Source organism: Rhinatrema bivittatum, chromosome 4 (assembly GCF_901001135.1).
Source record: "Rhinatrema bivittatum chromosome 4, aRhiBiv1.1, whole genome shotgun sequence".
Lineage (NCBI taxonomy): Eukaryota > Metazoa > Chordata > Amphibia > Gymnophiona > Rhinatrematidae > Rhinatrema > Rhinatrema bivittatum.
Window position 1 is genome coordinate 79,160,550 of NC_042618.1, and position 12,495 is coordinate 79,173,044.

The following is a 12,495-nucleotide window of genomic DNA, read 5'->3' on the forward strand; positions in this document are numbered from 1 at the left end:
CTGTCTAGCGCAGAGGTGGCCAACTCTGGTCCTCAAGAGTCACAATCTGGTGTTATGCAGTGTAAAGGTTTATTTATTTATTTATTTTATTTAAATTAATTTATATACCGGAGGTTCCTGTATAATATACATATCACCCCGGTTCACAAAGAACAGTAACTATCGCTACAAATAGCGGTTTACATAGAACAGAATAAAAGAAGTTTTATTCTGCCATTGGCCTTTATAGTCAGTCTTCAAAGAGATATACAAAGTTCTATATCTCTTTATGTTACAGAGCTGGATTTTGTTGGTTATACTTTTTACATTATGACTATAGGTATAAGTTGCATTTTTCTTTATTTATGTTAACATATTCTGGCATCTACCATGCCTAAGGTTTATCAGTTTACTTTTTGTCACCATAAGTGCAATAGTAAAGACAGTTTACTGTATTGTGTGAAGAGGTTTAACGTTAGGGATAAGTATTTGTTCGCTGATATTGTCTCTTCCTTTTTTCATCCACAGACCGACATACTCCTTTTGTGGTTAATGGAGGAAGACGAGGAGGGCGAGAAGTCCCCACTTTCCCAAATAGCATCCAGCAGGGGGTTGGAAGAAAGGAAAGATTGAGTCACTGCCAACATTTTGGTCTTGTAATGGAGTGGCATCAGAAGCTGAGCAGCTATATTAAAATATTTTATTGTGTATTTCATTTTATAAATAATGATTTCTATTCATTTAGCTGACTTCTAGTGTCTGTTATTCCATGTATGAGCTCTGTTGTTTACTGACGAGAAAATGAACATGATGAGCTGTAAGTGCAGATGTGTAGGAGTGTGAGAAAGGGAATCAAAGGGTGAAGGCAAGTGAAAGAATGCTTAGGTGAAGATAATAGGGATGGTGAACGGGTTATGAAAGGTAGTGAAGGCATTAAGGTCAGAGCCAAATAACTTTAAAAAGGCAAGTTTCACAATCAGCAGTAAAAGCATTACTATGTCTTTCAAATCATCTTTGGCCATGAAGAATCATATCCATTGTTTTACTAAGTGAAGGTTTTTCTAGATTTCTTTCTTATGCCATGTCATGGATTATTTTAGGTAACTTCCTTCATTTCCCATGAAAGGAAATGAAAATAAAAGTGACAAAATTATTCCCATTGACTAAAATGAGAGCTGTGCAGGTCCAGCCCAGAAATATTCAAGCCCCAGGCAGAAGTAAATGTATTGGGTAAAAGGACTCTGTGAGGCAAATAAAAAGTTCATAAGCATTTGGTTGAAAATCATTTATGGACCAGTCTGTGGGCAGAGTAGATGACATTACATTTATATTTTTATTTATTTTCTTAAACTTTATGTAAGCAATTTTCAAAGGCATTTAGGTACATAAAACACATTTTTACATGCATAAATAGACTTTTTGAAAATTACCCTCTGGTTTTGTATGTAAAAGTATACACGAACGCGAGTCTTTGTATACTTTTATGTAGGGATGTGCATTAATTAGAAGTGAAATAGGAAATGACAACAATATTTCCTGTTTTGTTTCATTTCCTTTTCATTTTCTAAGATGGCACAGGCCGTCCATTGCTCCTACCATGTGACAGGGGCCGACCAATGGCACCGGTAGCCCCTGTCACATGGTAAGGGCAAAGAGCCACCGGCGCCATTTTGATTCCTGGCAGGCCCAATGGCCCGAGAGCGGAAGATCACTCCCGGACCCCCACTGGACTACCAGGGCTTTCAGTAAGTCTTGGGGGGGGGGATTAGGATGGTGGTTGGGGGGGGGGTTTGTAATTAAGTAAATTTGAAGGGTTGGGTTTGGGTTTTTTTTTTAAATAAATGTACCCCTCCTCCCCACGCTAACCCAAAAATGAATTTTTCCCCGAATTTTGGGAAAACTCCGTTTCAGGATTCAGGTCTCCCAAACCAGCACGAATTAGGCAATTTCATTGAAATTGCCTAATTCATTCGAAACAAATGCACATCCCTACTGTTTACAAGGAAGGCAATTTTCAAGCCATTTACGTGGGTTAATTGTTATTTATACAGTGTGATGGGTCCCATCTATGACCTATTCCAAATCTGTCAGACATCTGAAAATGATAGCCTGGTCAAGTACTTTTAGGAAAAAGTTTCTTTATTGTCATTGATACATCTGTTCTTTCACAAACAACAGCACATTTGCTGAGGCACCAGGGGCATGCCAGACATGTAGAGCAAACATTTAAATGCAGAATAAACACTCTGCAGTATCCAAAATGCCCTTTTCTACTGTCTCTTCTCACACATCTAATCCCTAGCAAAATGTTTTCCAGTTCCCTCACTATGATATTCTCCACCCATACTAGCATCAATCTCTCCACCCGTACTACCACAGGCTCTTCTGACTGGCTTCTCAGTACATTCTCCAGTACTCTTACTGGGATATCTCCTACCGAGAGTGGCAGCTTTCAGCCTACCACAGTCTCCTTTGACCAGCTTTTATTCCTCTGGCAGCTTTTTGCCTCCCTATCAATATCCTCCCCCACAAGAGACTGCTTTTTCTAAATAAATTCTTAATGAACCTCCCCTGGATTTCCCAATTAATGTCTTGTTTCTCTTACTCATTTTCTCCCTCCTGACTAGCTTTAGGTCATGTTTTTCCTGCACTACCTCTGCCACTCTTTCTTAAAGCAGCAATAGTTTTCTCTTTTTCATTTTTTCCTTTAACAAGCAGGGCTGAATTATGTATGACATGAGGGTGATGCCATCTGACAGTGCCAAATGGACTCATCTTTCTCAGTAGAGTTTTACTACTTAGCATACACAGAAGTTCCCATGCACATGCTGCCTCATGAATCTCTCAGTCTTGTTTTGTCTTAGCTTCCGCACAGACATGTACCCTCTCTCTCTTTCTCTCTCTCTATTTTTTTGTCCTTTTTTCAATTTTCTGAAGTTCTAGTTTCAGCTAACTCATTGTTTGAGTTGCCTCACTGCCTCTGCAGCTCCTCAACAAAAATCTGATAATGCAAGATGCCTGGCTGCAAGAAGGCCATCTCATGACTTCAAGGACTGTATCTGTGGCCACAATATGTCCATCACCAAAAGCCATGATATCTGCTAAAGATATTTTCATCCTATCCATTATTCAGCAAACTGCCATAACTGTGGTCAGATTTTGCTGAGATCCTAGAGGAGAAACTTTGCAGGTCAGTAAAAACTAGGGACCGTTCCTTTTCCTAGAGCAGGGCTTGCTCGGGCTCTCTTCATGCTAAATCAAGCAGGAACTCCCCCAATTATAGCGCTATGTTCCAGATTTGCCATGGTTTAGAGGTCAAGCAAGATGTGGAAACATCAAGCATAGGAGCCTGCAAGCTCTTTGGTGCATCCATGGACCAATTCCCTTTGTTGGAGGGGGCTCATCAGTGCAGAAGAAAAAGAAATGCCATTCCTCATAGCCAGAGGTATATTCAGCACACAAAAACAGAAGTCATTTCCAAAGCATGCATCATTGTTAGGAACTTGTCCTCATCAGTCAGGCATAAAATCCCTTTCAGCAGAGTAATCCAGCTATTACTAGGATGGAATATGGATCACCACTGTCTGGAGCATGCCCTGGGAGCATTCCACTCTGGGATAACTAAAGATCCCACCAAATTACCATTGTTTTCAACAGGGTCAAGGAATAATTTATTTTATTTATTTATTATTTTTATATACTGACATTCGATCTCAATCGAGATACCACACCGGTTTACATTCAGGTACTGTAGGTATTTCCCTATCCCCAGAGGGCTTACAATCTAAGTTTTGTACCTGAGGCAATGGAGGGTAAAGTGACTTGCCCAAGATCACAAGGAGCGACAGGAGGACTGGAACCCTGGTCTCCTGGTTCATAGTCCACTGCTCTAACTACTAGGCTATTCCTCCTCCCTTCACCTCTGGGATTAGAGGAAGGATCTACAGGGATCTTCTTATACCCTTTGCCTAACCTGCCAGAACATTTTTCTCCACCAGAAGACCTTTTGTACTCTACATTCTTAGATAAATTTGGTAAGGCAATCAAAGTCAATGTCCATAAGGACAGAGATCTCCATACAGAGGTCTTCAGGATACTTAAAATCCTGGAAATTCCTTCTGAGCTTGCAGGGATCCTGATTCATTCCATAATATGGAAGCTGCAAATAAGAATGTAAAATAATCCAGCCTCCTGGCCCCCAGTGGACAAGAAACTGGACCTTAAATATAGGGTCAAATAATCTCCAGGGTTTGTTGTGGTTAGTGAGATGAAGTCATTGCTACCCACCAACTATATGTGGTACAAACCTTACATAGCTAATTGATAAACTGAAGCCTCTGAGAGTCTTTTGACAGTGAGCAAGAAGATTATCAGCAAGTCCTTCTGGTTGCAGAAGAATATGAGCATCATTTATTTATTTATTTATTTATGTATTTATTTATTTATTTAGGCATTTTATATACTGTCATTCCAGAATAAGATCACAATGGTTTACAAAATCATCGTTCATATTCTTGCTTAACAATCACATTCTGTGCCAGCATTTATAATCTAGGTGAAAACCACAGTGAATATATGTTCTTGTTAATGTTTGTACATATTCTTGGTCAACATGACAGTAGATTTATAGACTTCTTATTCATACATTTTCAAAGTCAACATTATAGCAAATGCAGATTCTAATTCAACTACCTATAAACTTTACCTCAATCATTACTTATTGCTCACTTCACTACCATTGTCTTTTGTATTGGCATCATCTCCTCTGGTCAATGTACAACTCATTTGATTCTATGGCAAGATTTTATGTGACAACAATTAGAGCATGCTAGATGGCCTGGTTGAGAGCCAGTAGTCTATGTGAGAATGTTCATGAAAAGTTGGCTGATGTCCTATGTTCAGGGGAGAATATCTTTTGGGAAAAGGTCAGAGAAACTGTCACTTAGATCAAGGAGCAGCATACATCATTCCTTATCAAAGGAGCGGAGCAGCCTTCTTTCTCTAGGCATCCTTACTTCTCTTATTAGCATTTTTTCTTCCAAAGATGCCCCTTCTGCCAATTCCAGTGGTATTGTGCCTCACCTGCACTGCCACATCAGCAGATTCAGACTCAAGTATGGCCACGTGACAGGCAACAACCTAAAATGCCACAGCAAGACCAGTTGACTGGTCCAAGTTATTGATAAGTCTCAATCCTCAGACCATGACTCCTCTGGTAGGAGAGCAAATTCAGCTGTTCCTTGAAGAGTAGAGGAAGATTACCAAGGACCATTGGGCCCTCAAAATTGTGGAATATATGGGTACAGTTTGCACTTCTCTTTTCTCCCTGCACTTCATCAACATCTAGTCTTCAATCAGGTTTCATCTCACTTCACCCACCTCTGTTTAGAGATGGAGACACTTCTCAACCAGCAGGCAATAGAACAGTCCCTCCCAAAGTCCATAGCAAGGGGTTCTACTCATGCTATTTTTTATCCCTAAGAAGTCAGAAGGATAGAAATCCATCCTGGATTTATAAAGTCTGAACAAGAGTCTGTTATTGGAGATGTTCAAAAGGAACTCCATCCACAATATCATGCCCTTCATCTAAGTGGGAGATTGGATATCTGCCCTGGGTCTAAAAGATGTGCATGCTCACATACCCATCCATTAATCTCATTAGATAAACCTCAGGTTCATGGTTGATTCCTCTCCATACTGATACAAGGTACTTCCCTTGGGATTCTTGGCGGCCCCCGAGGATTTTTAAGAAATGTCTAGCAGTAGTGGTGGCACACCTTTATCACCAGGGTATTTGTGTTTTTCTATGCCTGGATGACTGGCTGGTGATGGGAATTTTCCAGGCAGGGGTGTTTGACTCCAGCAGAAGATAATCTACCTTCATCTTGCTCCATTCTTCAAAGCAAGTTCAGATCCACTCTGGACGCATTTCTGTTCAAGTGGGATGTAAATCTGTTGCATGCCTTTTTTTTGTTTTTGTTGGTAATGAGAAAAGTGCAGAAGGTACTCAAAGACAGGGCACATCTTATCTTTATCATTCTAGCTTGGCTCAGGAAAATGTTGTTTTCTTACTTCATCAAATTATCATTTGATCCACTGATCCCTCTGGGAACCAATCCAGCTCTAACTCAAGAAAAGGGTCATTTATGTCATCTGAACCTCTCCTCCTAGAAATTGACAGAATGGTTGTTGAGTGCTCAATAGTCTCATCATTGTCACTATCTAAGCAGATTGAGGAAATTGTGATTTTGGCCAGAAAGCCATCTACCAGAATAGTGTACAGTTTCTTCTTGTTGTCAGGCAGACTCCTTGAATCTGCTTGCTTATGCTCCAAAAGATCTATTTCAGTACTTGTTCTCTCTCTCCTATTTGGGCCTCAGTATGTTTTCAATGAAAGTGCATCTCAGCACCATGCTCTGGTGTCAAGATTCATGAAGGGACTATGGCATCTGAGACTTATGATTGCCAAGCTACGGATGTGATGGGATCTCAGTGTCATCCTGGTAGAGCTAATGAAGCCTTCCCTTGAACTGCTGGAGTCAACTTCCTTAAAGTATCTCAACTGCAAAGTGGTGTTTCTGATGGCCATCACTTTAGCTAGAAAAGTAAGCAAACTACAAACATTGGTCCATTATTCTGCATAGCTGAAGTTTTTCCACAATAGAGTTATGTTTAGCACTTACCTTAAGTTTTAACTAAAAGTGGTTTTGGCATTTTATTTGAATCAAAGTTATTGCTTTAGCTACATTCTTTCCAAGACCTCATGCATATAAAAGGGAAAAGGCCCTACATTCATTAGACTGTAAAAGGGTCTTGACCTCTTATCTGAAGAGAACTCAACAACATCATGAGGCTTTTCAACTTTTTCTCTCCTATGACTTTAATGGACTGGGGGTAGCTGTGTCCAGTTGGCTAGCAGACTGTATCGTTCATTGCTATGCTCTAACTGGCCTCTAGATCATGGACTTTGTCAAGGTTCATCAAGTAAGAGCCATGGCTATCTTAGTGGCTCATCTAAGAGCTGTGTCCATGGAAGATATCTGCAAATCTGCAAATTGGTCCTTAAGTTCACTCTTTGACGTCTGGATTGCATTTTAAGTAAGTGCTCTGTTTTGAACTCTCAGTTTTTAGAATTTTGCCTGCTACACAGGCTTATCCTACCTTAATGATGCCTCTCCACCAGCAGAAGCCCTCAGTATGCCTCATTAATAGTCTTATCAAGTTCCTCTTCACTGCCCTTGCAGTGCCCAAGTCCCAGCCTTATGTAAGCCTGCCTTGCCAGAAGCTCCTTGTCTTCTGGCTCCATGACATGACCCTTGTTCTTGCCTTGTCTTGTAGCCTATGGGCCTTCTGCCTTGCCTTGTCTTGTAGTCTATGGGCCTTCAGCCTTTTCTTGCCTTGTGGCCTACAGACCTTCTGCCTTGCCTTGAGGCTCTCAGGCCAATCCTGCCTTGTTTCCTGTCTTGGAGCCATCTGGCCTATTGTATCCTGACTTGGGCTTTCAGGCCTATTCTGTGTGTTCCAAGTCTTGTTGCCTTCAGGCTTTTGTGTTCTTTGTTTGTTGTTTTCCTTGTCTGCCTTGTTTAACTCCTGCCTTAGTCTACCTTGTTGGTCTTATCTTGTCTGTTCCAGTATCCTGTCCAGTCCTGTCTATACCAGAGTCTTGTCCTTACCTTGTCTTATATGTCTTATCTAGTTCCAGGTCCTGGTTAGTATCCAGCCTTGCCTTGCTCTGCCTGCCTGCCTTGTCCAAGCCTTGTGTCAAGTACGCCTGCCTTGTCCTGCCATCCAAGCCTGCCTTTTCCAAGCCTTGTCTCCAGGCTTCCTTGTCCAAGCCTTGCCTGTGTGGACTCACCACAATGATGTACTGCTACCGCAGAAACCTACTAGCCTCCAGATCCCAAGGGCTTGACATGTGTGGGAGGGGGATGGCTAGGAGGAAGACGTAGCCAGCCCCCTCCCCACAGGTTGAGCCCTTGTCTTGTCCTTAGTCCTACTTTGCAGTCCCATGCTGCTGCCCAGATGGGTTTTCTGGACTCCAGGGCCCGTAACATCAGCTTCAGACTCCGCACATGTCATGGCTAATTCATCTCTGCTTATTGACAGAGAAAGCAAGTTTGCTTATCTTAAACAGGGTTCTGTATAGACAGCAAGAGGAATTAGCCATGCTAAATACCTGCCCAATTTCCTGGAGAGTCAACTACTTAGCTAAAGTTAAGTTCTACATTCAGCTGAGGGGCTCATGAGGCAATGTGCTCTCAGGAACTCCAATATATGCTCAGTAGTAAAACTCTACTGAGCTAGAGAGATGGGTCTGTTTAGTGCCGTCAGATGATGTCACCCACATGTCATGGCTAATTCAGCTGCTGTCTATGGAGAGCCCTGAGAAAACTTGCTTTCCCTTGCAGTACCCTCTTTGTCTTTGGCTGGCTAATTTCTCCCTATTTCTGGACTGTTTCTGGTTGTGTGAGATACTTCAGCAGAAGTAAATTGGCTTGACTGAAAATAGCCCTTCTTTATCTAAGTCATATTGGCTTCCATAGCATTCATACATTTAGCCACATTAAAGAGAGTCATTCCACTGGCCTGGATTTGTCAATAGGCACACCAGTCTTGTGCCTAAGGTGGCAAAAATCTGGGGGCAGCCGGCTGACTGGAGATTTGCTGCCTTCCAGAGTGCTTAATCTCTCTCAGCAGAGAATAACTCTCTATTTATTCCTTCAGTCCTTCCCCTCCTAGGCAGCATAGAGGGAACAGGAGGGAAGAGTATCAGCTTAGATCAGATAGAGCAAAGAGGGATGATTTGGGGTATTTTAAAAGGGGGTCTGAATGGGGATCATTTGAGAATGAGGAAAGAGGCCAGGTGAATGAGAAGAGATTGCCTGGGAGGCATGTGTCTGGGAGGGGGAAGGAGAAGTGTTTGTATGTGTGGGAGAGAGAGATGATTGGTGCTAGGTACGTTTGTGTTTATGACAGATTAGGTGGAAGGTTAGTGAGGGGATACAAGGCCATAGTAGGGGCACCTGTCTCTTCCTCCTCCCCAACCCCTTTCACATCTCATTGCAATTCAGTTCCTCTTTCCATTGAACTCAGATTCTATCCCCCAGATCCTGGAACCTCCTTCCCTTCCTTCCTACTTCTACCTCCTTCACAGATTCTGGAACCCACCCCTCCTATTCCTTCCTCCCTTTCCTCAAGCCTTCTTCTCCCAACCCAGACTGTTGATCTCTGCCTGCCCTTCATTGAGCTTCCCCACCTCTCCTCTTCCCCATCCCCTGTCCTCTTTCCATTTCCTCCCCCATTCCTGGTCCTGCTCCTTTCTTCTCCCCATCCCTGGTCTTCTCTCTGTTACCTTCTCCTCTCCCCACCCCTGGTCTTCTCTCTGTTACCTTCTCCTCTCCCCATCCCTGTGGTCTTCTGTATATACCGATACTTGAGGTCCATTTTCCTCATCTATTAAAAAGAAAATAAACTAAACAGACACAAGCAAGTTTGTAAAATGTATTCATTTTTACAATGTAAAATAAAAGATGTACAAGTTTGCCAATGTGTTACAGAATTGCCTAATTTTTGTCATAGAACCTTAATCTGAACTGCTGCAGGACACTGTGGGGCTGTGTTTTAGATCTTCTGCTCCCTCTTGTCTGACCTTATGGGAAGGGAGGCGCAGCAGCACCAACAGTGTTTAGGGGTGGCCACTAGCACAAATAGGTACAAAGCAGTTAGGTGTGTTTTAGCATGTCTACTTTATACTAGCTAATTTCAGAGAACTTACCTGAGTAGACTGTCTTTGGAAATTAGCTATAAGGTATGTACTATTGAAAATTGACCCATTTTATAGGGGCGATAATCAAAGTGTTTTATGTGGGCGAAATGCGTGTTTATCTGCATGAAATATATTTTCATTATTGCCGTTCTTCAATATGGGTAAAAGTTCACGTGCCGTCCAGTAGGGATGTGAATCGTTTTTCAACGATTAAAATTATCGTCCGATAATGTTTATATCGTCTTAAATCGTTATAGAACACGATAGAATAGAAATTCTAACGATTTATCGTTAAAAATCGTTAAATCGTGTTAGTGCGCACTAACTCGAGTTAGTGCGCACTAACTCCCCGTTAGTGCGCACTAACTCGATTTAGTGCGCACTAACTGAAAATGATACAAATAAACACTTTCCAGGTCACTGAAGGTCAGTTAGGAATGAATATGTGTTCCTATTGGCTGGCTGCCCTCTTATCTATTGATATTACCAAGGTTACCACTGAGGTGATGGTTGGGGGGATGGGAAATGGAACTGGAAACTAACGAACACCAACAGAAAATGAAACAAAGTGTTCACACTTCCCAGGTCAGTAAAGGTCACTTAGGAATGAATATGTATGTATGTATTCCTATTGGCTGGCTGTGCTCTTATCTATTGATGTTACCAATATGGTTGGGGGGATGTGAAATGGAAACAGTTGGAAGCTTGACAAAAAAAGTAATGTAATGATCAGCACTCACGTGACTAGAACTTGTTTGTTTATTATTTTTGTTAGCAGGCACCTGAAATGCTAGTGCATGTTGAATTTGCCAATCACTGTGCATTTTAGAAAGGTGGTCCTGGCTGGAACTGTACACAGTTCAAATATATGTAATTGATTGTTGGTAAGTGTATTTTTTAAGTAGCCACACTGGCACCAGTATGTTTACTTTTCCTCCTACTTAACTCACTAGCTCAGCTTTGTAAGAAGGGCTTCTCTGCTTGTGTGTTGTTTTTGTTTGGTGTGAGGAGAGCAGAAACATCAGATCTTTATTCAATCTACTACAGTCATCTCTTACAGTGCCCTATCCCTATTAATACCAGGAGTGTTGTGATCTTCCTGCACACAGTGCCCTAACCCTGATACCAGTCTGAGACAGCTCCCTCCCTGCATTACTAGTGAGAGGCTGGCTTCACAGACAGGGGGGGAGCTGCCTGACCCTCACTCCTGACTTCCCCCATGTCCCAGCTAGTGAATGGTGTGTGGGTGAGGGGGGGGGGGAGGATGGTGAAGTCTGAGACAGCTCCCTCCCTGCATTACTAGTGAGAGGCTGGCTTCACAGACAGGGGGGAGCTGCCTGACCCTCACTCCTGACTTCCCCCATGTCCCAGCTAGTGAATGGTGTGTGGGTGAGGGGGGGGGGGGAGGATGGTGAAGTCTGAGACAGCTCCCTCCCTGCATTACTAGTGAGAGGCTGGCTTCGCAGACAGGGGGGAGCTGCCTGACCCTCACTCCTGACTTCCCCCATGTCCCAGCTAGTGAATGGTGTGTGGGTGAGGGGGGGGGGGAGGATGGTGAAGTCTGAGACAGCTCCCTCCCTGCATTACTAGTGAGAGGCTGGCTTCACAGACAGGGGGGAGCTGCCTGACCCTCACTCCTGACTTCCCCCATGTCCCAGCTAGTGAATGGTGTGTGGGTGAGGGGGGGGGGGGATGGTGAAGTCTGAGACAGCTCCCTCCCTGCATTACTAGTGAGAGGCTGGCTTCACAGACAGGGGGGAGCTGCCTGACCCTCACTCCTGACTTCCCCCATGTCCCAGCTAGTGAATGGTGTGTGGGTGAGGGGGGGGGGAGGATGGTGAAGTCTGAGACAGCTCCCTCCCTGCATTACTAGTGAGAGGCTGGCTTCACAGACAGGGGGGAGCTGCCTGACCCTCACTCCTGACTTCCCCCATGTCCCAGCTAGTGAATGGTGTGTGGGTGAGGGGGGGGGGGAGGATGGTGAAGTCTGAGACAGCTCCCTCCCTGCATTACTAGTGAGAGGCTGGCTTCGCAGACAGGGGGGAGCTGCCTGACCCTCACTCCTGACTTCCCCCATGTCCCAGCTAGTGAATGGTGTGTGGGTGAGGGGGGGGGGGGGGGAGGATGGTGAAGTCTGAGACAGCTCCCTCCCTGCATTACGAGTGAGAGGCTGGCTTCACAGACAGGGGGGAGCTGCCTGACCCTCACTCCTCCGGGGTATTGTGATCTTCCTGCACACAGTGCCCTATCCCTGATACCAGGGGTGTTGTGATCTTCCTGCATGCAGTGCCCTATCCCTATTAATACCAGGAGTGTTGTGATCTTCCTGCATGCAGTGCCCTATCCCTATTAATACCAGGAGTGTTGTGATCTTCCTGCATGCAGTGCCCTATCCCTGATATCGGGATGTGTGCAAGAAGATCACAACACCCCCGGTATCAGGAATAGGGCACTGTGTGCAGGAAGATCACAACACCCCCAGTATCAGGAATAGGGCACTGTGTGCAGGAAGATCACAACACCCCTGGTATTAGGGATAGGGCACTGTGTGCAGGAAGATCACAACACTCCTGGTATTAATAGGGATAGGGCACTGTGTGCAGGAAGATCACAATACCCCTGGTATCAGGGTTAGGGCACAAGTTCTAGTCAAATTACTGATCACATTACTTGTTTTGTCAAGCTACCAACTGTTTCCATTTCCCATCCCCCATATACTGTCAGTAGGAAACTTGGTAACATGAATAAAT

General features: G+C 43.7%; 1 protein-coding gene across 1 annotated transcript in view; it reads left to right on the forward strand.

The window, feature by feature from the left end:
* MDGA2 (MAM domain containing glycosylphosphatidylinositol anchor 2) overlaps window positions 1-12,495 on the forward strand; it is a 1,648,575-nt gene that overhangs the window by 695,422 nt on the left and 940,658 nt on the right. The gene's annotated exons all lie outside the window — the stretch shown is intronic.